This window comes from Bombina bombina, chromosome 4 (assembly GCF_027579735.1).
Source record: "Bombina bombina isolate aBomBom1 chromosome 4, aBomBom1.pri, whole genome shotgun sequence".
NCBI classification, from domain to species: Eukaryota; Metazoa; Chordata; class Amphibia; order Anura; family Bombinatoridae; genus Bombina; species Bombina bombina.
The window spans coordinates 866,711,980-866,734,909 of record NC_069502.1 but is presented as its reverse complement, the minus strand read 5'-3'; the positions used below and the strand labels follow the sequence as shown (position 1 = coordinate 866,734,909).

The 22,930-nt window shown below is 34.1% G+C and overlaps 26 non-coding genes across 26 annotated transcripts; all 26 read right to left on the bottom strand.

The window, feature by feature from the left end:
- Positions 1–1,724: 1,724 nt before the first annotated feature.
- On the bottom strand, positions 1,725–1,797 carry TRNAK-UUU (transfer RNA lysine (anticodon UUU)). Its single transcript has one exon. It is a non-coding gene; the product is annotated as a tRNA-Lys (tRNA).
- Positions 1,798–2,103: 306 nt separating this feature from the next.
- TRNAK-UUU (transfer RNA lysine (anticodon UUU)) lies at positions 2,104–2,176 on the bottom strand. The gene has a single exon. It is a non-coding gene; the product is annotated as a tRNA-Lys (tRNA).
- A 308-nt stretch (positions 2,177–2,484) lies between these two features.
- TRNAK-UUU (transfer RNA lysine (anticodon UUU)) lies at positions 2,485–2,557 on the bottom strand. The gene has a single exon. It is a non-coding gene; the product is annotated as a tRNA-Lys (tRNA).
- A 1,257-nt stretch (positions 2,558–3,814) lies between these two features.
- TRNAK-UUU (transfer RNA lysine (anticodon UUU)) lies at positions 3,815–3,887 on the bottom strand. The gene has a single exon. It is a non-coding gene; the product is annotated as a tRNA-Lys (tRNA).
- A 306-nt stretch (positions 3,888–4,193) lies between these two features.
- TRNAK-UUU (transfer RNA lysine (anticodon UUU)) lies at positions 4,194–4,266 on the bottom strand. Its single transcript has one exon. It is a non-coding gene; the product is annotated as a tRNA-Lys (tRNA).
- Positions 4,267–4,574: 308 nt separating this feature from the next.
- On the bottom strand, positions 4,575–4,647 carry TRNAK-UUU (transfer RNA lysine (anticodon UUU)). Its single transcript has one exon. It is a non-coding gene; the product is annotated as a tRNA-Lys (tRNA).
- A 1,599-nt stretch (positions 4,648–6,246) lies between these two features.
- Positions 6,247–6,319, bottom strand: TRNAK-UUU (transfer RNA lysine (anticodon UUU)). The gene has a single exon. It is a non-coding gene; the product is annotated as a tRNA-Lys (tRNA).
- Positions 6,320–6,627: 308 nt separating this feature from the next.
- Positions 6,628–6,700, bottom strand: TRNAK-UUU (transfer RNA lysine (anticodon UUU)). Its single transcript has one exon. It is a non-coding gene; the product is annotated as a tRNA-Lys (tRNA).
- A 1,009-nt stretch (positions 6,701–7,709) lies between these two features.
- Positions 7,710–7,782, bottom strand: TRNAK-UUU (transfer RNA lysine (anticodon UUU)). Its single transcript has one exon. It is a non-coding gene; the product is annotated as a tRNA-Lys (tRNA).
- Positions 7,783–8,914: 1,132 nt separating this feature from the next.
- Positions 8,915–8,987, bottom strand: TRNAK-UUU (transfer RNA lysine (anticodon UUU)). Its single transcript has one exon. It is a non-coding gene; the product is annotated as a tRNA-Lys (tRNA).
- Positions 8,988–9,295: 308 nt separating this feature from the next.
- Positions 9,296–9,368, bottom strand: TRNAK-UUU (transfer RNA lysine (anticodon UUU)). Its single transcript has one exon. It is a non-coding gene; the product is annotated as a tRNA-Lys (tRNA).
- A 1,133-nt stretch (positions 9,369–10,501) lies between these two features.
- On the bottom strand, positions 10,502–10,574 carry TRNAK-UUU (transfer RNA lysine (anticodon UUU)). Its single transcript has one exon. It is a non-coding gene; the product is annotated as a tRNA-Lys (tRNA).
- A 306-nt stretch (positions 10,575–10,880) lies between these two features.
- On the bottom strand, positions 10,881–10,953 carry TRNAK-UUU (transfer RNA lysine (anticodon UUU)). The gene has a single exon. It is a non-coding gene; the product is annotated as a tRNA-Lys (tRNA).
- Positions 10,954–11,261: 308 nt separating this feature from the next.
- Positions 11,262–11,334, bottom strand: TRNAK-UUU (transfer RNA lysine (anticodon UUU)). The gene has a single exon. It is a non-coding gene; the product is annotated as a tRNA-Lys (tRNA).
- Positions 11,335–12,343: 1,009 nt separating this feature from the next.
- Positions 12,344–12,416, bottom strand: TRNAK-UUU (transfer RNA lysine (anticodon UUU)). The gene has a single exon. It is a non-coding gene; the product is annotated as a tRNA-Lys (tRNA).
- Positions 12,417–13,549: 1,133 nt separating this feature from the next.
- TRNAK-UUU (transfer RNA lysine (anticodon UUU)) lies at positions 13,550–13,622 on the bottom strand. Its single transcript has one exon. It is a non-coding gene; the product is annotated as a tRNA-Lys (tRNA).
- Positions 13,623–13,928: 306 nt separating this feature from the next.
- On the bottom strand, positions 13,929–14,001 carry TRNAK-UUU (transfer RNA lysine (anticodon UUU)). The gene has a single exon. It is a non-coding gene; the product is annotated as a tRNA-Lys (tRNA).
- A 308-nt stretch (positions 14,002–14,309) lies between these two features.
- On the bottom strand, positions 14,310–14,382 carry TRNAK-UUU (transfer RNA lysine (anticodon UUU)). Its single transcript has one exon. It is a non-coding gene; the product is annotated as a tRNA-Lys (tRNA).
- A 1,599-nt stretch (positions 14,383–15,981) lies between these two features.
- Positions 15,982–16,054, bottom strand: TRNAK-UUU (transfer RNA lysine (anticodon UUU)). The gene has a single exon. It is a non-coding gene; the product is annotated as a tRNA-Lys (tRNA).
- Positions 16,055–16,362: 308 nt separating this feature from the next.
- On the bottom strand, positions 16,363–16,435 carry TRNAK-UUU (transfer RNA lysine (anticodon UUU)). The gene has a single exon. It is a non-coding gene; the product is annotated as a tRNA-Lys (tRNA).
- Positions 16,436–17,444: 1,009 nt separating this feature from the next.
- Positions 17,445–17,517, bottom strand: TRNAK-UUU (transfer RNA lysine (anticodon UUU)). Its single transcript has one exon. It is a non-coding gene; the product is annotated as a tRNA-Lys (tRNA).
- Positions 17,518–18,648: 1,131 nt separating this feature from the next.
- TRNAK-UUU (transfer RNA lysine (anticodon UUU)) lies at positions 18,649–18,721 on the bottom strand. The gene has a single exon. It is a non-coding gene; the product is annotated as a tRNA-Lys (tRNA).
- Positions 18,722–19,027: 306 nt separating this feature from the next.
- On the bottom strand, positions 19,028–19,100 carry TRNAK-UUU (transfer RNA lysine (anticodon UUU)). Its single transcript has one exon. It is a non-coding gene; the product is annotated as a tRNA-Lys (tRNA).
- A 307-nt stretch (positions 19,101–19,407) lies between these two features.
- Positions 19,408–19,480, bottom strand: TRNAK-UUU (transfer RNA lysine (anticodon UUU)). The gene has a single exon. It is a non-coding gene; the product is annotated as a tRNA-Lys (tRNA).
- A 1,612-nt stretch (positions 19,481–21,092) lies between these two features.
- Positions 21,093–21,165, bottom strand: TRNAK-UUU (transfer RNA lysine (anticodon UUU)). Its single transcript has one exon. It is a non-coding gene; the product is annotated as a tRNA-Lys (tRNA).
- Positions 21,166–21,470: 305 nt separating this feature from the next.
- TRNAK-UUU (transfer RNA lysine (anticodon UUU)) lies at positions 21,471–21,543 on the bottom strand. Its single transcript has one exon. It is a non-coding gene; the product is annotated as a tRNA-Lys (tRNA).
- Between the last annotated feature and the right edge of the window lie 1,387 nt (positions 21,544–22,930).

Here is a 22,930-nt window from a genome sequence, read left to right as displayed (position 1 = left end):
GTGAATTCTTGGAACATGCTCAGTTTGTGACTGTTTTAAAAGTGCTCGCCCGAACAGGGACTTGAACCCTCAGATTAAAAGTCTGATGCTCTACCGACTGAGCTATCCGGGCTTCGAAAGTTCCTGTAAGGATATAGTTGTGTGAGCTTTATAAAGACGGATGGTTTATGGGAATTGCAAATAGCTGCTGTGTGTTAATTTTCCTTGTTTCATTCATTTTTTTTTCTTTTAGTTGAATTTGGAATTTATACTATTTCTCCAATATGTAAGGGAAACCACAGCTAATTTAGGCTTAAATTCCCCAGTTCAAGAAGAAATATTCTTTACGTCCTTCTGTTTTTCCTTTTTTTGATCATGTTCTCTTGATATGTAACTCAGAGGTATGAACAAGTTGAAGAAAGTCCAGATGTTCTGGTATTTATTTGAAGCAACATGACATTTTTCTTCTGCAAAACAAGTTTACTTTTCCTTGTCATTCCAAGCACTAGCTTGATATAACTTAAAGAACTAATAAATTCAGAAGACTTGCATAACCAACAACTGCATAATAAAAAGACAATGTAAAACACTTAGCATGAGTTTCAAATGAGTAGAAGACTTTTTCTAACACATTTCAAAGTTATATTTATATATATTCACATATATACTGTGAATTCTTGGAACATGCTCAGTTTGTGACTGTTTTAAAAGTGCTCGCCCGAACAGGGACTTGAATCCACAGATTAAAAGTCTGATGCTCTACCGACTGAGCTATCCGGGCTTCGAAAGTTCCTGTAAGGATATAGTTGTGTGAGCTTTATAAAGATGGATGGCTTATGGGAATTGCAAATAGCTGCTGTGTGTTAATTTTCCTTGTTTCATTCATTTTTTTTTCTTTTAGTTGAATTTGGAATTTGTACAATTTCTCCAATATGTAAGGGAAATCACAGCTAATTTAGGCTTAAATTCCCCAGTTGAAGAAGAAATATTCTTTATGTCCTTCTGTTTTTCCTTTTTTTGATCATGTTCTCTTGATATGTAACTCAGAGGAATGAACAAGTTGAAGAAAGTCCAGATGTTCTGGTATTTATTTGAAGCAACATGACATTTTTCTTCTGCAAAACAAGTTTACTTTTCCTTGTCATTCCTAGCACTAGCTTGATATAACTTAAAGAACTAATAAATTCAGAAGACTTGCATAACCAACAACTGCATAATAAAAAGACAATGTAAAACACTTAGCATGAGTTTCAAATGAGTAGAAGACTTTTTCTAACAAATTTCAAAGTTATATTTATATATATATTCACATATATACTGTGAATTCTTGGAACATGATCGGTTTGTGACTGTTTTAAAAGTGCTCGCCTGAACAGGGACTTGAACCCTGGACCCTCAGATTAAAAGTCTGATGCTCTACCGACTGAGCTATCCGGGCTTCGAAAGTTCCTGTAAGGATATAGTTGTGTGAGCTTTATAAAGATGGATGGCTTATGGGAATTGCAAATAGCTGCTGTGTGTTAATTTTCCTTGTTTCATTCATTTTTTTTTCTTTTAGTTGAATTTGGAATTTGTACAATTTCTCCAATATGTAAGGAAAACCACAGCTAATTTAGGCTTAAATTCCCCAGTTCAAGAAGAGTTTCAAATGAGTAGAAGACTTTCTAACAAATTTCAAAGTTATATTTATATATGTACTGTGAATTCTTGGAACATGCTCAGTTTGTGACTGTTTTAAAAGTGCTCGCCCGAACAGGGACTTGAACCCTGGACCCTCAGATTAAAAGTCTGATGCTCTACCGACTGAGCTATCCGGGCTTCGAAAGTTCCCGTAAGGATATAGTTGTGTGAGCTTTATAAAGACGGATGGTTTATGGGAATTGCAAATAGCTGCTGTGTGTTAATTTTCCTTGTTTCATTCATTTTTTTTCTTTTAGTTGAATTTGGAATTTATACTATTTCTCCAATATGTAAGGAAAACCACAGCTAATTTAGGCTTAAATTTCCCAGTTCAAGAAGAGTTTCAAATGAGTAGAAGACTTTCTAACAAATTTCAAAGTTATATTTATATATGTACTGTGAATTCTTGGAACATGCTCAGTTTGTGACTGTTTTAAAAGTGCTCGCCCGAACAGGGACTTGAACCCTGGACCCTCAGATTAAAAGTCTGATGCTCTACCGACTGAGCTATCCGGGCTTCGAAAGTTCCCGTAAGGATATAGTTGTGTGAGCTTTATAAAGACGGATGGTTTATGGGAATTGCAAATAGCTGCTGTGTGTTAATTTTCCTTGTTTCATTCATTTTTTTTCTTTTAGTTGAATTTGGAATTTATACTATTTCTCCAATATGTAAGGAAAACCACAGCTAATTTAGGCTTAAATTCCCCAGTTCAAGAAGAGTTTCAAATGAGTAGAAGACTTTTTCTAACAAATTTCAAAGTTATATTTATATATGTACTGTGAATTCTTGGAACATGCTCAGTTTGTGACTGTTTTAAAAGTGCTCGCCCGAACAGGGACTTGAACCCTGGACCCTCAGATTAAAAGTCTGATGCTCTACCGACTGAGCTATCCGGGCTTCGAAAGTTTCTGTAAGGATATAGTTGTGTGAGCTTTATAAAGACGGATGGTTTATGGGAATTGCAAATAGCTGCTGTGCGTTAATTTTCCTTGTTTCATTCATTTTTTTTTCTTTTAGTTGAATTTGGAATTTATACTATTTCTCCAATATGTAAGGGAAACCACAGCTAATTTAGGCTTAAATTCCCCAGTTGAAGAAGAAATATTCTTTATGTCCTTCTGTTTTTCCTTTTTTTGATCATGTTCTCTTGATATGTAACTCAGAGGAATGAACAAGTTGAAGAAAGTCCAGATGTTCTGGTATTTATTTGAAGCAACATGACATTTTTCTTCTGCAAAACAAGTTTATTTTTCCTTGTCATTCCAAGCACTAGCTTGATATAACTAATAAATTCAGAAGCACTAGCTTGATATAACTAATAAATTCAGAAGACTTGCATAACCAACAACTGCATAATAAAAAGACAATGTAAAACACTTAGCATGAGTTTCAAATGAGTAGAATACTTTTTCTAACAAATTTCAAAGTTATATTTATATATATTCACATATATACTGTGAATTCTTGGAACATGCTCAGTTTGTGACTGTTTTAAAAGTGCTCGCCCGAACAGGGACTTGAATCCTCAGATTAAAAGTCTGATGCTCTACCGACTGAGCTATCCGGGCTTCGAAAGTTCCTGTAAGGATATAGTTGTGTGAGCTTTACAAAGATGGATGGCTTATGGGAATTGCAAATAGCTGCTGTGTGTTAATTTTCCTTGTTTCATTCATTTTTTTTTCTTTTAGTTGAATTTGGAATTTGTACAATTTCTCCAATATGTAAGGGAAATCACAGCTAATTTAGGCTTAAATTCCCCAGTTGAAGAAGAAATATTCTTTATGTCCTTCTGTTTTTCCTTTTTTTGATCATGTTCTCTTGATATGTAACTCAGAGGAATGAACAAGTTGAAGAAAGTCCAGATGTTCTGGTATTTATTTGAAGCAACATGACATTTTTCTTCTGCAAAACAAGTTTACTTTTCCTTGTCATTCCTAGCACTAGCTTGATATAACTTAAAGAACTAATAAATTCAGAAGACTTGCATAACCAACAACTGCATAATAAAAAGACAATGTAAAACACTTAGCATGAGTTTCAAATGAGTAGAAGACTTTTTCTAACAAATTTCAAAGTTATATTTATATATATATATTCACATATATACTGTGAATTCTTGGAACATGATCGGTTTGTGACTGTTTTAAAAGTGCTCGCCCGAACAGGGACTTGAACCCTGGACCCTCAGATTAAAAGTCTGATGCTCTACCGACTGAGCTATCCGGGCTTCGAAAGTTCCTGTAAGGATATAGTTGTGTGAGCTTTATAAAGACGGATGGTTTATGGGAATTGCAAATAGCTGCTGTGTGTTTATTTTCCTTGTTTCATTCATTATTTTTCTTTTAGTTGAATTTGGAATTTATACTATTTCTCCAATATGTAAGGAAAACCACAGCTAATTTAGGCTTAAATTCCCCAGTTCAAGAAGAGTTTCAAATGAGTAGAAGACTTTCTAACAAATTTCAAAGTTATATTTATATATGTACTGTGAATTCTTGGAACATGCTCAGTTTGTGACTGTTTTAAAAGTGCTCGCCCGAACAGGGACTTGAACCCTGGACCCTCAGATTAAAAGTCTGATGCTCTACCGACTGAGCTATCCGGGCTTCGAAAGTTCCTGTAAGGATATAGTTGTGTGAGCTTTATAAAGACGGATGGTTTATGGGAATTGCAAATAGCTGCTGTGTGTTAATTTTCCTTGTTTCATTCATTTTTTTTCTTTTAGTTGAATTTGGAATTTATACTATTTCTCCAATATGTAAGGAAAACCACAGCTAATTTAGGCTTAAATTCCCCAGTTCAAGAAGAGTTTCAAATGAGTAGAAGACTTTTTCTAACAAATTTCAAAGTTATATTTATATATGTACTGTGAATTCTTGGAACATGCTCAGTTTGTGACTGTTTTAAAAGTGCTCGCCCGAACAGGGACTTGAACCCTGGACCCTCAGATTAAAAGTCTGATGCTCTACCGACTGAGCTATCCGGGCTTCGAAAGTTCCTGTAAGGATATAGTTGTGTGAGCTTTATAAAGACGGATGGTTTATGGGAATTGCAAATAGCTGCTGTGCGTTAATTTTCCTTGTTTCATTCATTTTTTTTTCTTTTAGTTGAATTTGGAATTTATACTATTTCTCCAATATGTAAGGGAAACCACAGCTAATTTAGTCTTGAAGAAGAAATATTCTTTATGTCCTTCTGTTTTTCCTTTTTTTGATCATGTTCTCTTGATATGTAACTCAGAGGAATGAACAAGTTGAAGAAAGTCCAGATGTTCTGGTATTTATTTGAAGCAACATGACATTTTTCTTCTGCAAAACAAGTTTATTTTTCCTTGTCATTCCAAGCACTAGCTTGATATAACTTAAAGAACTAATAAATTCAGATGACTTGCATAACCAACAACTGCATAATAAAAAGACAATGTAAAACACTTAGCATGAGTTTCAAATGAGTAGAATACTTTTTCTAACACATTTCAAAGTTATATTTATATATATTCACATATATACTGTGAATTCTTGGAACATGCTCAGTTTGTGACTGTTTTAAAAGTGCTCGCCCGAACAGGGACTTGAATCCACAGATTAAAAGTCTGATGCTCTACCGACTGAGCTATCCGGGCTTCGAAAGTTCCTGTAAGGATATAGTTGTGTGAGCTTTATAAAGATGGATGGCTTATGGGAATTGCAAATAGCTGCTGTGTGTTAATTTTCCTTGTTTCATTCATTTTTTTTTCTTTTAGTTGAATTTGGAATTTGTACAATTTCTCCAATATGTAAGGGAAATCACAGCTAATTTAGGCTTAAATTCCCCAGTTGAAGAAGAAATATTCTTTATGTCCTTCTGTTTTTCCTTTTTTTGATCATGTTCTCTTGATATGTAACTCAGAGGAATGAACAAGTTGAAGAAAGTCCAGATGTTCTGGTATTTATTTGAAGCAACATGACATTTTTCTTCTGCAAAACAAGTTTACTTTTCCTTGTCATTCCTAGCACTAGCTTGATATAACTTAAAGAACTAATAAATTCAGAAGACTTGCATAACCAACAACTGCATAATAAAAAGACAATGTAAAACACTTAGCATGAGTTTCAAATGAGTAGAAGACTTTTTCTAACAAATTTCAAAGTTATATTTATATATATATTCACATATATACTGTGAATTCTTGGAACATGATCGGTTTGTGACTGTTTTAAAAGTGCTCGCCTGAACAGGGACTTGAACCCTGGACCCTCAGATTAAAAGTCTGATGCTCTACCGACTGAGCTATCCGGGCTTCGAAAGTTCCTGTAAGGATATAGTTGTGTGAGCTTTATAAAGATGGATGGCTTATGGGAATTGCAAATAGCTGCTGTGTGTTAATTTTCCTTGTTTCATTCATTTTTTTTTCTTTTAGTTGAATTTGGAATTTGTACAATTTCTCCAATATGTAAGGAAAACCACAGCTAATTTAGGCTTAAATTCCCCAGTTCAAGAAGAGTTTCAAATGAGTAGAAGACTTTCTAACAAATTTCAAAGTTATATTTATATATGTACTGTGAATTCTTGGAACATGATCGGTTTGTGACTGTTTTAAAAGTGCTCGCCCGAACAGGGACTTGAACCCTGGACCCTCAGATTAAAAGTCTGATGCTCTACCGACTGAGCTATCCGGGCTTCGAAAGTTCCTGTAAGGATATAGTTGTGTGAGCTTTATAAAGACGGATGGTTTATGGGAATTGCAAATAGCTGCTGTGTGTTAATTTTCCTTGTTTCATTCATTTTTTTTCTTTTAGTTGAATTTGGAATTTATACTATTTCTCCAATATGTAAGGAAAACCACAGCTAATTTAGGCTTAAATTTCCCAGTTCAAGAAGAGTTTCAAATGAGTAGAAGACTTTTTCTAACAAATTTCAAAGTTATATTTATATATGTACTGTGAATTCTTGGAACATGCTCAGTTTGTGACTGTTTTAAAAGAGCTCGCCCGAACAGGGACTTGAACCCTGGACCCTCAGATTAAAAGTCTGATGCTCTACCGACTGAGCTATCCGGGCTTCGAAAGTTTCTGTAAGGATATAGTTGTGTGAGCTTTATAAAGACGGATGGTTTATGGGAATTGCAAATAGCTGCTGTGCGTTAATTTTCCTTGTTTCATTCATTTTTTTTTCTTTTAGTTGAATTTGGAATTTATACTATTTCTCCAATATGTAAGGGAAACCACAGCTAATTTAGGCTTAAATTCCCCAGTTGAAGAAGAAATATTCTTTATGTCCTTCTGTTTTTCCTTTTTTTGATCATGTTCTCTTGATATGTAACTCAGAGGAATGAACAAGTTGAAGAAAGTCCAGATGTTCTGGTATTTATTTGAAGCAACATGACATTTTTCTTCTGCAAAACAAGTTTATTTTTCCTTGTCATTCCAAGCACTAGCTTGATATAACTTAAAGAACTAATAAATTCAGAAGACTTGCATAACCAACAACTGCATAATAAAAAGACAATGTAAAACACTTAGCATGAGTTTCAAATGAGTAGAATACTTTTTCTAACAAATTTCAAAGTTATATTTATATATATTCACATATATACTGTGAATTCTTGGAACATGCTCAGTTTGTGACTGTTTTAAAAGTGCTCGCCCGAACAGGGACTTGAACCCTCAGATTAAAAGTCTGATGCTCTACCGACTGAGCTATCCGGGCTTCGAAAGTTCCTGTAAGGATATAGTTGTGTGAGCTTTACAAAGATGGATGGCTTCGAAAGTTCCCGTAAGGATATAGTTGTGTGAGCTTTTTAAAGACGGATGGTTTATGGGAATTGCAAATAGCTGCTGTGTGTTAATTTTCCTTGTTTCATTCATTTTTTTTCTTTTAGTTGAATTTGGAATTTATACTATTTCTCCAATATGTAAGGAAAACCACAGCTAATTTAGGCTTAAATTCCCCAGTTCAAGAAGAGTTTCAAATGAGTAGAAGACTTTTTCTAACAAATTTCAAAGTTATATTTATATATGTACTGTGAATTCTTGGAACATGCTCAGTTTGTGACTGTTTTAAAAGTGCTCGCCCGAACAGGGACTTGAACCCTGGACCCTCAGATTAAAAGTCTGATGCTCTACCGACTGAGCTATCCGGGCTTCGAAAGTTTCTGTAAGGATATAGTTGTGTGAGCTTTATAAAGACGGATTTAGGCTTAAATTTCCCCAGTTGAAGAAGAAATATTCTTTATGTCCTTCTGTTTTTCCTTTTTTTGATCATGTTCTCTTGATATGTAACTCAGAGGAATGAACAAGTTGAAGAAAGTCCAGATGTTCTGGTATTTATTTGAAGCAACATGACATTTTTCTTCTGCAAAACAAGTTTATTTTTCCTTGTCATTCCAAGCACTAGCTTGATATAACTAATAAATTCAGAAGCACTAGCTTGATATAACTAATAAATTCAGAAGACTTGCATAACCAACAACTGCATAATAAAAAGACAATGTAAAACACTTAGCATGAGTTTCAAATGAGTAGAATACTTTTTCTAACAAATTTCAAAGTTATATTTATATATATTCACATATATACTGTGAATTCTTGGAACATGCTCAGTTTGTGACTGTTTTAAAAGTGCTCGCCCGAACAGGGACTTGAATCCTCAGATTAAAAGTCTGATGCTCTACCGACTGAGCTATCCGGGCTTCGAAAGTTCCTGTAAGGATATAGTTGTGTGAGCTTTACAAAGATGGATGGCTTATGGGAATTGCAAATAGCTGCTGTGTGTTAATTTTCCTTGTTTCATTCATTTTTTTTTCTTTTAGTTGAATTTGGAATTTGTACAATTTCTCCAATATGTAAGGGAAATCACAGCTAATTTAGGCTTAAATTCCCCAGTTGAAGAAGAAATATTCTTTATGTCCTTCTGTTTTTCCTTTTTTTGATCATGTTCTCTTGATATGTAACTCAGAGGAATGAACAAGTTGAAGAAAGTCCAGATGTTCTGGTATTTATTTGAAGCAACATGACATTTTTCTTCTGCAAAACAAGTTTACTTTTCCTTGTCATTCCTAGCACTAGCTTGATATAACTTAAAGAACTAATAAATTCAGAAGACTTGCATAACCAACAACTGCATAATAAAAAGACAATGTAAAACACTTAGCATGAGTTTCAAATGAGTAGAAGACTTTTTCTAACAAATTTCAAAGTTATATTTATATATATATTCACATATATACTGTGAATTCTTGGAACATGATCGGTTTGTGACTGTTTTAAAAGTGCTCGCCCGAACAGGGACTTGAACCCTGGACCCTCAGATTAAAAGTCTGATGCTCTACCGACTGAGCTATCCGGGCTTCGAAAGTTCCCGTAAGGATATAGTTGTGTGAGCTTTATAAAGACGGATGGTTTATGGGAATTGCAAATAGCTGCTGTGTGTTAATTTTCCTTGTTTCATTCATTTTTTTTCTTTTAGTTGAATTTGGAATTTATACTATTTCTCCAATATGTAAGGAAAACCACAGCTAATTTAGGCTTAAATTTCCCAGTTCAAGAAGAGTTTCAAATGAGTAGAAGACTTTTTCTAACAAATTTCAAAGTTATATTTATATATGTACTGTGAATTCTTGGAACATGCTCAGTTTGTGACTGTTTTAAAAGTGCTCGCCCGAACAGGGACTTGAACCCTGGACCCTCAGATTAAAAGTCTGATGCTCTACCGACTGAGCTATCCGGGCTTCGAAAGTTTCTGTAAGGATATAGTTGTGTGAGCTTTATAAAGACGGATTTAGGCTTAAATTCCCCAGTTGAAGAAGAAATATTCTTTATGTCCTTCTGTTTTTCCTTTTTTTGATCATGTTCTCTTGATATGTAACTCAGAGGAATGAACAAGTTGAAGAAAGTCCAGATGTTCTGGTATTTATTTGAAGCAACATGACATTTTTCTTCTGCAAAACAAGTTTATTTTTCCTTGTCATTCCAAGCACTAGCTTGATATAACTAATAAATTCAGAAGCACTAGCTTGATATAACTAATAAATTCAGAAGACTTGCATAACCAACAACTGCATAATAAAAAGACAATGTAAAACACTTAGCATGAGTTTCAAATGAGTAGAATACTTTTTCTAACAAATTTCAAAGTTATATTTATATATATTCACATATATACTGTGAATTCTTGGAACATGCTCAGTTTGTGACTGTTTTAAAAGTGCTCGCCCGAACAGGGACTTGAATCCTCAGATTAAAAGTCTGATGCTCTACCGACTGAGCTATCCGGGCTTCGAAAGTTCCTGTAAGGATATAGTTGTGTGAGCTTTATAAAGATGGATGGCTTATGGGAATTGCAAATAGCTGCTGTGTGTTAATTTTCCTTGTTTCATTCATTTTTTTTTCTTTTAGTTGAATTTGGAATTTGTACAATTTCTCCAATATGTAAGGGAAATCACAGCTAATTTAGGCTTAAATTCCCCAGTTGAAGAAGAAATATTCTTTATGTCCTTCTGTTTTTCCTTTTTTTGATCATGTTCTCTTGATATGTAACTCAGAGGAATGAACAAGTTGAAGAAAGTCCAGATGTTCTGGTATTTATTTGAAGCAACATGACATTTTTCTTCTGCAAAACAAGTTTACTTTTCCTTGTCATTCCTAGCACTAGCTTGATATAACTTAAAGAACTAATAAATTCAGAAGACTTGCATAACCAACAACTGCATAATAAAAAGACAATGTAAAACACTTAGCATGAGTTTCAAATGAGTAGAAGACTTTTTCTAACAAATTTCAAAGTTATATTTATATATATATATTCACATATATACTGTGAATTCTTGGAACATGATCGGTTTGTGACTGTTTTAAAAGTGCTCGCCCGAACAGGGACTTGAACCCTGGACCCTCAGATTAAAAGTCTGATGCTCTACCGACTGAGCTATCCGGGCTTCGAAAGTTCCTGTAAGGATATAGTTGTGTGAGCTTTATAAAGACGGATGGTTTATGGGAATTGCAAATAGCTGCTGTGTGTTTATTTTCCTTGTTTCATTCATTATTTTTCTTTTAGTTGAATTTGGAATTTATACTATTTCTCCAATATGTAAGGAAAACCACAGCTAATTTAGGCTTAAATTCCCCAGTTCAAGAAGAGTTTCAAATGAGTAGAAGACTTTCTAACAAATTTCAAAGTTATATTTATATATGTACTGTGAATTCTTGGAACATGCTCAGTTTGTGACTGTTTTAAAAGTGCTCGCCCGAACAGGGACTTGAACCCTGGACCCTCAGATTAAAAGTCTGATGCTCTACCGACTGAGCTATCCGGGCTTCGAAAGTTCCCGTAAGGATATAGTTGTGTGAGCTTTATAAAGACGGATGGTTTATGGGAATTGCAAATAGCTGCTGTGTGTTAATTTTCCTTGTTTCATTCATTTTTTTTCTTTTAGTTGAATTTGGAATTTATACTATTTCTCCAATATGTAAGGAAAACCACAGCTAATTTAGGCTTAAATTTCCCAGTTCAAGAAGAGTTTCAAATGAGTAGAAGACTTTTTCTAACAAATTTCAAAGTTATATTTATATATGTACTGTGAATTCTTGGAACATGCTCAGTTTGTGACTGTTTTAAAAGAGCTCGCCCGAACAGGGACTTGAACCCTGGACCCTCAGATTAAAAGTCTGATGCTCTACCGACTGAGCTATCCGGGCTTCGAAAGTTTCTGTAAGGATATAGTTGTGTGAGCTTTATAAAGACGGATGGTTTATGGGAATTGCAAATAGCTGCTGTGCGTTAATTTTCCTTGTTTCATTCATTTTTTTTTCTTTTAGTTGAATTTGGAATTTATACTATTTCTCCAATATGTAAGGGAAACCACAGCTAATTTAGGCTTAAATTCCCCAGTTGAAGAAGAAATATTCTTTATGTCCTTCTGTTTTTCCTTTTTTTGATCATGTTCTCTTGATATGTAACTCAGAGGAATGAACAAGTTGAAGAAAGTCCAGATGTTCTGGTATTTATTTGAAGCAACATGACATTTTTCTTCTGCAAAACAAGTTTATTTTTCCTTGTCATTCCAAGCACTAGCTTGATATAACTTAAAGAACTAATAAATTCAGAAGACTTGCATAACCAACAACTGCATAATAAAAAGACAATGTGAAACACTTAGCATGAGTTTCAAATGAGTAGAATACTTTTTCTAACAAATTTCAAAGTTATATTTATATATATTCACATATATACTGTGAATTCTTGGAACATGCTCAGTTTGTGACTGTTTTAAAAGTGCTCGCCCGAACAGGGACTTGAATCCTCAGATTAAAAGTCTGATGCTCTACCGACTGAGCTATCCGGGCTTCGAAAGTTCCTGTAAGGATATAGTTGTGTGAGCTTTACAAAGATGGATGGCTTCGAAAGTTCCCGTAAGGATATAGTTGTGTGAGCTTTTTAAAGACGGATGGTTTATGGGAATTGCAAATAGCTGCTGTGTGTTAATTTTCCTTGTTTCATTCATTTTTTTTCTTTTAGTTGAATTTGGAATTTATACTATTTCTCCAATATGTAAGGAAAACCACAGCTAATTTAGGCTTAAATTTCCCAGTTCAAGAAGAGTTTCAAATGAGTAGAAGACTTTTTCTAACAAATTTCAAAGTTATATTTATATATGTACTGTGAATTCTTGGAACATGCTCAGTTTGTGACTGTTTTAAAAGTGCTCGCCCGAACAGGGACTTGAACCCTGGACCCTCAGATTAAAAGTCTGATGCTCTACCGACTGAGCTATCCGGGCTTCGAAAGTTTCTGTAAGGATATAGTTGTGTGAGCTTTATAAAGACGGATTTAGGCTTAAATTCCCCAGTTGAAGAAGAAATATTCTTTATGTCCTTCTGTTTTTCCTTTTTTTGATCATGTTCTCTTGATATGTAACTCAGAGGAATGAACAAGTTGAAGAAAGTCCAGATGTTCTGGTATTTATTTGAAGCAACATGACATTTTTCTTCTGCAAAACAAGTTTATTTTTCCTTGTCATTCCAAGCACTAGCTTGATATAACTAATAAATTCAGAAGCACTAGCTTGATATAACTAATAAATTCAGAAGACTTGCATAACCAACAACTGCATAATAAAAAGACAATGTAAAACACTTAGCATGAGTTTCAAATGAGTAGAATACTTTTTCTAACAAATTTCAAAGTTATATTTATATATATTCACATATATACTGTGAATTCTTGGAACATGCTCAGTTTGTGACTGTTTTATAAGTGCTCGCCCAAACAGGGACTTGAATCCTCAGATTAAAAGTCTGATGCTCTACCGACTGAGCTATCCGGGCTTCGAAAGTTCCTGTAAGGATATAGTTGTGTGAGCTTTACAAAGATGGATGGCTTATGGGAATTGCAAATAGCTGCTGTGTGTTAATTTTCCTTGTTTCATTCATTTTTTTTTCTTTTAGTTGAATTTGGAATTTGTACAATTTCTCCAATATGTAAGGGAAATCACAGCTAATTTAGGCTTAAATTCCCCAGTTGAAGAAGAAATATTCTTTATGTCCTTCTGTTTTTCCTTTTTTTGATCATGTTCTCTTGATATGTAACTCAGAGGAATGAACAAGTTGAAGAAAGTCCAGATGTTCTGGTATTTATTTGAAGCAACATGACATTTTTCTTCTGCAAAACAAGTTTACTTTTCCTTGTCATTCCTAGCACTAGCTTGATATAACTTAAAGAACTAATAAATTCAGAAGACTTGCATAACCAACAACTGCATAATAAAAAGACAATGTAAAACACTTAGCATGAGTTTCAAATGAGTAGAAGACTTTTTCTAACAAATTTCAAAGTTATATTTATATATATATATTCACATATATACTGTGAATTCTTGGAACATGATCGGTTTGTGACTGTTTTAAAAGTGCTCGCCCGAACAGGGACTTGAACCCTGGACCCTCAGATTAAAAGTCTGATGCTCTACCGACTGAGCTATCCGGGCTTCGAAAGTTCCTGTAAGGATATAGTTGTGTGAGCTTTATAAAGACGGATGGTTTATGGGAATTGCAAATAGCTGCTGTGTGTTTATTTTCCTTGTTTCATTCATTATTTTTCTTTTAGTTGAATTTGGAATTTATACTATTTCTCCAATATGTAAGGAAAACCACAGCTAATTTAGGCTTAAATTCCCCAGTTCAAGAAGAGTTTCAAATGAGTAGAAGACTTTCTAACAAATTTCAAAGTTATATTTATATATGTACTGTGAATTCTTGGAACATGCTCAGTTTGTGACTGTTTTAAAAGTGCTCGCCCGAACAGGGACTTGAACCCTGGACCCTCAGATTAAAAGTCTGATGCTCTACCGACTGAGCTATCCGGGCTTCGAAAGTTCCTGTAAGGATATAGTTGTGTGAGCTTTATAAAGACGGATGGTTTATGGGAATTGCAAATAGCTGCTGTGTGTTTATTTTCCTTGTTTCATTCATTTTTTTTCTTTTAGTTGAATTTGGAATTTATACTATTTCTCCAATATGTAAGGAAAACCACAGCTAATTTAGGCTTAAATTCCCCAGTTCAAGAAGAGTTTCAAATGAGTAGAAGACTTTTTCTAACAAATTTCAAAGTTATATTTATATATGTACTGTGAATTCTTGGAACATGCTCAGTTTGTGACTGTTTTAAAAGTGCTCGCCCGAACAGGGACTTGAACCCTGGACCCTCAGATTAAAAGTCTGATGCTCTACCGACTGAGCTATCCGGGCTTCGAAAGTTCCTGTAAGGATATAGTTGTGTGAGCTTTATAAAGACGGATGGTTTATGGGAATTGCAAATAGCTGCTGTGCGTTAATTTTCCTTGTTTCATTCATTTTTTTTTCTTTTAGTTGAATTTGGAATTTATACTATTTCTCCAATATGTAAGGGAAACCACAGCTAATTTAGTCTTGAAGAAGAAATATTCTTTATGTCCTTCTGTTTTTCCTTTTTTTGATCATGTTCTCTTGATATGTAACTCAGAGGAATGAACAAGTTGAAGAAAGTCCAGATGTTCTGGTATTTATTTGAAGCAACATGACATTTTTCTTCTGCAAAACAAGTTTATTTTTCCTTGTCATTCCAAGCACTAGCTTGATATAACTTAAAGAACTAATAAATTCAGATGACTTGCATAACCAACAACTGCATAATAAAAAGACAATGTAAAACACTTAGCATGAGTTTCAAATGAGTAGAAGACTTTTTCTAACACATTTCAAAGTTATATTTATATATATTCACATATATACTGTGAATTCTTGGAACATGCTCAGTTTGTGACTGTTTTAAAAGTGCTCGCCCGAACAGGGACTTGAATCCACAGATTAAAAGTCTGATGCTCTACCGACTGAGCTATCCGGGCTTCGAAAGTTCCTGTAAGGATATAGTTGTGTGAGCTTTATAAAGATGGATGGCTTATGGGAATTGCAAATAGCTGCTGTGTGTTAATTTTCCTTGTTTCATTCATTTTTTTTTCTTTTAGTTGAATTTGGAATTTGTACAATTTCTCCAATATGTAAGGGAAATCACAGCTAATTTAGGCTTAAATTCCCCAGTTGAAGAAGAAATATTCTTTATGTCCTTCTGTTTTTCCTTTTTTTGATCATGTTCTCTTGATATGTAACTCAGAGGAATGAACAAGTTGAAGAAAGTCCAGATGTTCTGGTATTTATTTGAAGCAACATGACATTTTTCTTCTGCAAAACAAGTTTACTTTTCCTTGTCATTCCTAGCACTAGCTTGATATAACTTAAAGAACTAATAAATTCAGAAGACTTGCATAACCAACAACTGCATAATAAAAAGACAATGTAAAACACTTAGCATGAGTTTCAAATGAGTAGAAGACTTTTTCTAACAAATTTCAAAGTTATATTTATATATATATTCACATATATACTGTGAATTCTTGGAACATGATCGGTTTGTGACTGTTTTAAAAGTGCTCGCCTGAACAGGGACTTGAACCCTGGACCCTCAGATTAAAAGTCTGATGCTCTACCGACTGAGCTATCCGGGCTTCGAAAGTTCCTGTAAGGATATAGTTGTGTGAGCTTTATAAAGATGGATGGCTTATGGGAATTGCAAATAGCTGCTGTGTGTTAATTTTCCTTGTTTCATTCATTTTTTTTTCTTTTAGTTGAATTTGGAATTTGTACAATTTCTCCAATATGTAAGGAAAACCACAGCTAATTTAGGCTTAAATTCCCCAGTTCAAGAAGAGTTTCAAATGAGTAGAAGACTTTCTAACAAATTTCAAAGTTATATTTATATATGTACTGTGAATTCTTGGAACATGATCGGTTTGTGACTGTTTTAAAAGTGCTCGCCCGAACAGGGACTTGAACCCTGGACCCTCAGATTAAAAGTCTGATGCTCTACCGACTGAGCTATCCGGGCTTCGAAAGTTCCTGTAAGGATATAGTTGTGTGAGCTTTATAAAGACGGATGGTTTATGGGAATTGCAAATAGCTGCTGTGTGTTAATTTTCCTTGTTTCATTCATTTTTTTTCTTTTAGTTGAATTTGGAATTTATACTATTTCTCCAATATGTAAGGAAAACCACAGCTAATTTAGGCTTAAATTCCCCAGTTCAAGAAGAGTTTCAAATGAGTAGAAGACTTTTTCTAACAAATTTCAAAGTTATATTTATATATGTACTGTGAATTCTTGGAACATGCTCAGTTTGTGACTGTTTTAAAAGTGCTCGCCCGAACAGGGACTTGAACCCTGGACCCTCAGATTAAAAGTCTGATGCTCTACCGACTGAGCTATCCGGGCTTCGAAAGTTTCTGTAAGGATATAGTTGTGTGAGCTTTATAAAGACGGATGGTTTATGGGAATTGCAAATAGCTGCTGTGCGTTAATTTTCCTTGTTTCATTCATTTTTTTTTCTTTTAGTTGAATTTGGAATTTATACTATTTCTCCAATATGTAAGGGAAACCACAGCTAATTTAGGCTTAAATTCCCCAGTTGAAGAAGAAATATTCTTTATGTCCTTCTGTTTTTCCTTTTTTTGATCATGTTCTCTTGATATGTAACTCAGAGGAATGAACAAGTTGAAGAAAGTCCAGATGTTCTGGTATTTATTTGAAGCAACATGACATTTTTCTTCTGCAAAACAAGTTTATTTTTCCTTGTCATTCCAAGCACTAGCTTGATATAACTTAAAGAACTAATAAATTCAGAAGACTTGCATAACCAACAACTGCATAATAAAAAGACAATGTGAAACACTTAGCATGAGTTTCAAATGAGTAGAATACTTTTTCTAACAAATTTCAAAGTTATATTTATATATATTCACATATATACTGTGAATTCTTGGAACATGCTCAGTTTGTGACTGTTTTAAAAGTGCTCGCCCGAACAGGGACTTGAATCCTCAGATTAAAAGTCTGATGCTCTACCGACTGAGCTATCCGGGCTTCGAAAGTTCCTGTAAGGATATAGTTGTGTGAGCTTTACAAAGATGGATGGCTTCGAAAGTTCCCGTAAGGATATAGTTGTGTGAGCTTTTTAAAGACGGATGGTTTATGGGAATTGCAAATAGCTGCTGTGTGTTAATTTTCCTTGTTTCATTCATTTTTTTTCTTTTAGTTGAATTTGGAATTTATACTATTTCTCCAATATGTAAGGGAAACCACAGCTAATTTAGGCTTAAATTCCCCAGTTCAAGAAGAGTTTCAAATGAGTAGAAGACTTTTTCTAACAAATTTCAAAGTTATATTTATATATGTACTGTGAATTCTTGGAACATGCTCAGTTTGTGACTGTTTTAAAAGTGCTCGCCCGAACAGGGACTTGAACCCTGGACCCTCAGATTAAAAGTCTGATGCTCTACCGACTGAGCTATCCGGGCTTCGAAAGTTTCTGTAAGGATATAGTTGTGTGAGCTTTATAAAGACGGATTTAGGCTTAAATTCCCCAGTTGAAGAAGAAATATTCTTTATGTCCTTCTGTTTTTCCTTTTTTTGATCATGTTCTCTTGATATGTAACTCAGAGGAATGAACAAGTTGAAGAAAGTCCAGATGTTCTGGTATTTATTTGAAGCAACATGACATTTTTCTTCTGCAAAACAAGTTTATTTTTCCTTGTCATTCCAAGCACTAGCTTGATATAACTAATAAATTCAGAAGCACTAGCTTGATATAACTAATAAATTCAGAAGACTTGCATAACCAACAACTGCATAATAAAAAGACAATGTAAAACACTTAGCATGAGTTTCAAATGAGTAGAATACTTTTTCTAACAAATTTCAAAGTTATATTTATATATATTCACATATATACTGTGAATTCTTGGAACATGCTCAGTTTGTGACTGTTTTATAAGTGCTCGCCCAAACAGGGACTTGAATCCTCAGATTAAAAGTCTGATGCTCTACCGACTGAGCTATCCGGGCTTCGAAAGTTCCTGTAAGGATATAGTTGTGTGAGCTTTACAAAGATGGATGGCTTATGGGAATTGCAAATAGCTGCTGTGTGTTAATTTTCCTTGTTTCATTCATTTTTTTTTCTTTTAGTTGAATTTGGAATTTGTACAATTTCTCCAATATGTAAGGGAAACCACAGCTAATTTAGGCTTAAATTCCCCAGTTGAAGAAGAAATATTCTTTATGTCCTTCTGTTTTTCCTTTTTTTGATCATGTTCTCTTGATATGTAACTCAGAGGAATGAACAAGTTGAAGAAAGTCCAGATGTTCTGGTATTTATTTGAAGCAACATGACATTTTTCTTCTGCAAAACAAGTTTACTTTTCCTTGTCATTCCTAGCACTAGCTTGATATAACTTAAAGAACTAATAAATTCAGAAGACTTGCATAACCAACAACTGCATAATAAAAAGACAATGTAAAACACTTAGCATGAGTTTCAAATGAGTAGAAGACTTTTTCTAACAAATTTCAAAGTTATATTTATATATATATTCACATATATACTGTGAATTCTTGGAACATGATCGGTTTGTGACTGTTTTAAAAGTGCTCGCCCGAACAGGGACTTGAACCCTGGACCCTCAGATTAAAAGTCTGATGCTCTACCGACTGAGCTATCCGGGCTTCGAAAGTTCCTGTAAGGATATAGTTGTGTGAGCTTTATAAAGACGGATGGTTTATGGGAATTGCAAATAGCTGCTGTGTGTTAATTTTCCTTGTTTCATTCATTATTTTTCTTTTAGTTGAATTTGGAATTTATACTATTTCTCCAATATGTAAGGAAAACCACAGCTAATTTAGGCTTAAATTCCCCAGTTCAAGAAGAGTTTCAAATGAGTAGAAGACTTTCTAACAAATTTCAAAGTTATATTTATATATGTACTGTGAATTCTTGGAACATGCTCAGTTTGTGACTGTTTTAAAAGTGCTCGCCCGAACAGGGACTTGAACCCTGGACCCTCAGATTAAAAGTCTGATGCTCTACCGACTGAGCTATCCGGGCTTCGAAAGTTCCTGTAAGGATATAGTTGTGTGAGCTTTATAAAGACGGATGGCTTATGGGAATTGCAAATAGCTGCTGTGTGTTAATTTTCCTTGTTTCATTCATTTTTTTTCTTTTAGTTGAATTTGGAATTTGTACAATTTCTCCAATATGTAAGGAAAACCACAGCTAATTTAGGCTTAAATTCCCCAGTTCAAGAAGAGTTTCAAATGAGTAGAAGACTTTTCTAACAAATTTCAAAGTTATATTTATATATGTACTGTGAATTCTTGGAACATGCTCAGTTTGTGACTGTTTTAAAAGTGCTCGCCCGAACAGGGACTTGAACCCTGGACCCTCAGATTAAAAGTCTGATGCTCTACCGACTGAGCTATCCGGGCTTCGAAAGTTCCTGTAAGGATATAGTTGTGTGAGCTTTATAAAGACGGATGGTTTATGGGAATTGCAAATAGCTGCTGTGCGTTAATTTTCCTTGTTTCATTCATTTTTTTTTCTTTTAGTTGAATTTGGAATTTATACTATTTCTCCAATATGTAAGGGAAACCACAGCTAATTTAGGCTTAAATTCCCCAGTTGAAGAAGAAATATTCTTTATGTCCTTCTGTTTTTCCTTTTTTTGATCATGTTCTCTTGATATGTAACTCAGAGGAATGAACAAGTTGAAGAAAGTCCAGATGTTCTGGTATTTATTTGAAGCAACATGACATTTTTCTTCTGCAAAACAAGTTTATTTTTCCTTGTCATTCCAAGCACTAGCTTGATATAACTTAAAGAACTAATAAATTCAGAAGACTTGCATAACCAACAACTGCATAATAAAAAGACAATGTAAAACACTTAGCATGAGTTTCAAATGAGTAGAAGACTTTTTCTAACACATTTCAAAGTTATATTTATATATATTCACATATATACTGTGAATTCTTGGAACATGCTCAGTTTGTGACTGTTTTAAAAGTGCTCGCCCGAACAGGGACTTGAATCCACAGATTAAAAGTCTGATGCTCTACCGACTGAGCTATCCGGGCTTCGAAAGTTCCTGTAAGGATATAGTTGTGTGAGCTTTATAAAGATGGATGGCTTATGGGAATTGCAAATAGCTGCTGTGTGTTAATTTTCCTTGTTTCATTCATTTTTTTTTCTTTTAGTTGAATTTGGAATTTGTACAATTTCTCCAATATGTAAGGGAAATCACAGCTAATTTAGGCTTAAATTCCCCAGTTGAAGAAGAAATATTCTTTATGTCCTTCTGTTTTTCCTTTTTTTGATCATGTTCTCTTGATATGTAACTCAGAGGAATGAACAAGTTGAAGAAAGTCCAGATGTTCTGGTATTTATTTGAAGCAACATGACATTTTTCTTCTGCAAAACAAGTTTACTTTTCCTTGTCATTCCTAGCACTAGCTTGATATAACTTAAAGAACTAATAAATTCAGAAGACTTGCATAACCAACAACTGCATAATAAAAAGACAATGTAAAACACTTAGCATGAGTTTCAAATGAGTAGAAGACTTTTTCTAACAAATTTCAAAGTTATATTTATATATATATTCACATATATACTGTGAATTCTTGGAACATGATCGGTTTGTGACTGTTTTAAAAGTGCTCGCCTGAACAGGGACTTGAACCCTGGACCCTCAGATTAAAAGTCTGATGCTCTACCGACTGAGCTATCCGGGCTTCGAAAGTTCCTGTAAGGATATAGTTGTGTGAGCTTTATAAAGATGGATGGCTTATGGGAATTGCAAATAGCTGCTGTGTGTTAATTTTCCTTGTTTCATTCATTTTTTTTTCTTTTAGTTGAATTTGGAATTTGTACAATTTCTCCAATATGTAAGGAAAACCACAGCTAATTTAGGCTTAAATTCCCCAGTTCAAGAAGAGTTTCAAATGAGTAGAAGACTTTCTAACAAATTTCAAAGTTATATTTATATATGTACTGTGAATTCTTGGAACATGCTCAGTTTGTGACTGTTTTAAAAGTGCTCGCCCGAACAGGGACTTGAACCCTGGACCCTCAGATTAAAAGTCTGATGCTCTACCGACTGAGCTATCCGGGCTTCGAAAGTTCCTGTAAGGATATAGTTGTGTGAGCTTTATAAAGACGGATGGTTTATGGGAATTGCAAATAGCTGCTGTGTGTTTATTTTCCTTGTTTCATTCATTTTTTTTCTTTTAGTTGAATTTGGAATTTATACTATTTCTCCAAGATGTAAGGAAAACCACAGCTAATTTAGGCTTAAATTCCCAGTTCAAGAAGAGTTTCAAATGAGTAGAAGACTTTCTAACAAATTTCAAAGTTATATTTATATATGTACTGTGAATTCTTGGAACATGCTCAGTTTGTGACTGTTTTAAAAGTGCTCGCCCGAACAGGGACTTGAACCCTGGACCCTCAGATTAAAAGTCTGATGCTCTACCGACTGAGCTATCCGGGCTTCGAAAGTTTCTGTAAGGATATAGTTGTGTGAGCTTTATAAAGACGGATGGTTTATGGGAATTGCAAATAGCTGCTGTGTGTTAATTTTCCTTGTTTCATTCATTTTTTTTTCTTTTAGTTGAATTTGGAATTTATACTATTTCTCCAATATGTAAGGGAAACCACAGCTAATTTAGGCTTAAATTCCCCAGTTGAAGAAGAAATATTCTTTATGTCCTTCTGTTTTTCCTTTTTTTGATCATGTTCTCTTGATATGTAACTCAGAGGAATGAACAAGTTGAAGAAAGTCCAGATGTTCTGGTATTTATTTGAAGCAACATGACATTTTTCTTCTGCAAAACAAGTTTATTTTTCCTTGTCATTCCAAGCACTAGCTTGATATAACTTAAAGAACTAATAAATTCAGAAGACTTGCATAACCAACAACTGCATAATAAAAAGACAATGTAAAACACTTAGCATGAGTTTCAAATGAGTAGAATACTTTTTCTAACAAATTTCAAAGTTATATTTATATATATTCACATATATACTGTGAATTCTTGGAACATGCTCAGTTTGTGACTGTTTTAAAAGTGCTCGCCCGAACAGGGACTTGAATCCTCAGATTAAAAGTCTGATGCTCTACCGACTGAGCTATCCGGGCTTCGAAAGTTCCTGTAAGGATATAGTTGTGTGAGCTTTACAAAGATGGATGGCTTCGAAAGTTCCCGTAAGGATATAGTTGTGTGAGCTTTTTAAAGACGGATGGTTTATGGGAATTGCAAATAGCTGCTGTGTGTTAATTTTCCTTGTTTCATTCATTTTTTTTCTTTTAGTTGAATTTGGAATTTATACTATTTCTCCAATATGTAAGGAAAACCACAGCTAATTTAGGCTTAAATTTCCCAGTTCAAGAAGAGTTTCAAATGAGTAGAAGACTTTTTCTAACAAATTTCAAAGTTATATTTATATATGTACTGTGAATTCTTGGAACATGCTCAGTTTGTGACTGTTTTAAAAGTGCTCGCCCGAACAGGGACTTGAACCCTGGACCCTCAGATTAAAAGTCTGATGCTCTACCGACTGAGCTAATTCCCAGTTGAAGAAGAAATATTCTTTATGTCCTTCTGTTTTTCCTTTTTTTGATCATGTTCTCTTGATATGTAACTCAGAGGAATGAACAAGTTGAAGAAAGACCAGATGTTCTGGTATTTATTTGAAGCAACATGACATTTTTCTTCTGCAAAAAAAGTTTATTTGTCCTTGTCATTGCAAGCACTAGCTTGATATAACTTAAAGAACTAATAAATTCAGAAGACTTGCATAACCAACAACTGCATAATAAAAAGACAATGTAAAAGACTTAGCATGAGTTTCAAATGAGTAGAAGACTTTTTCTAACA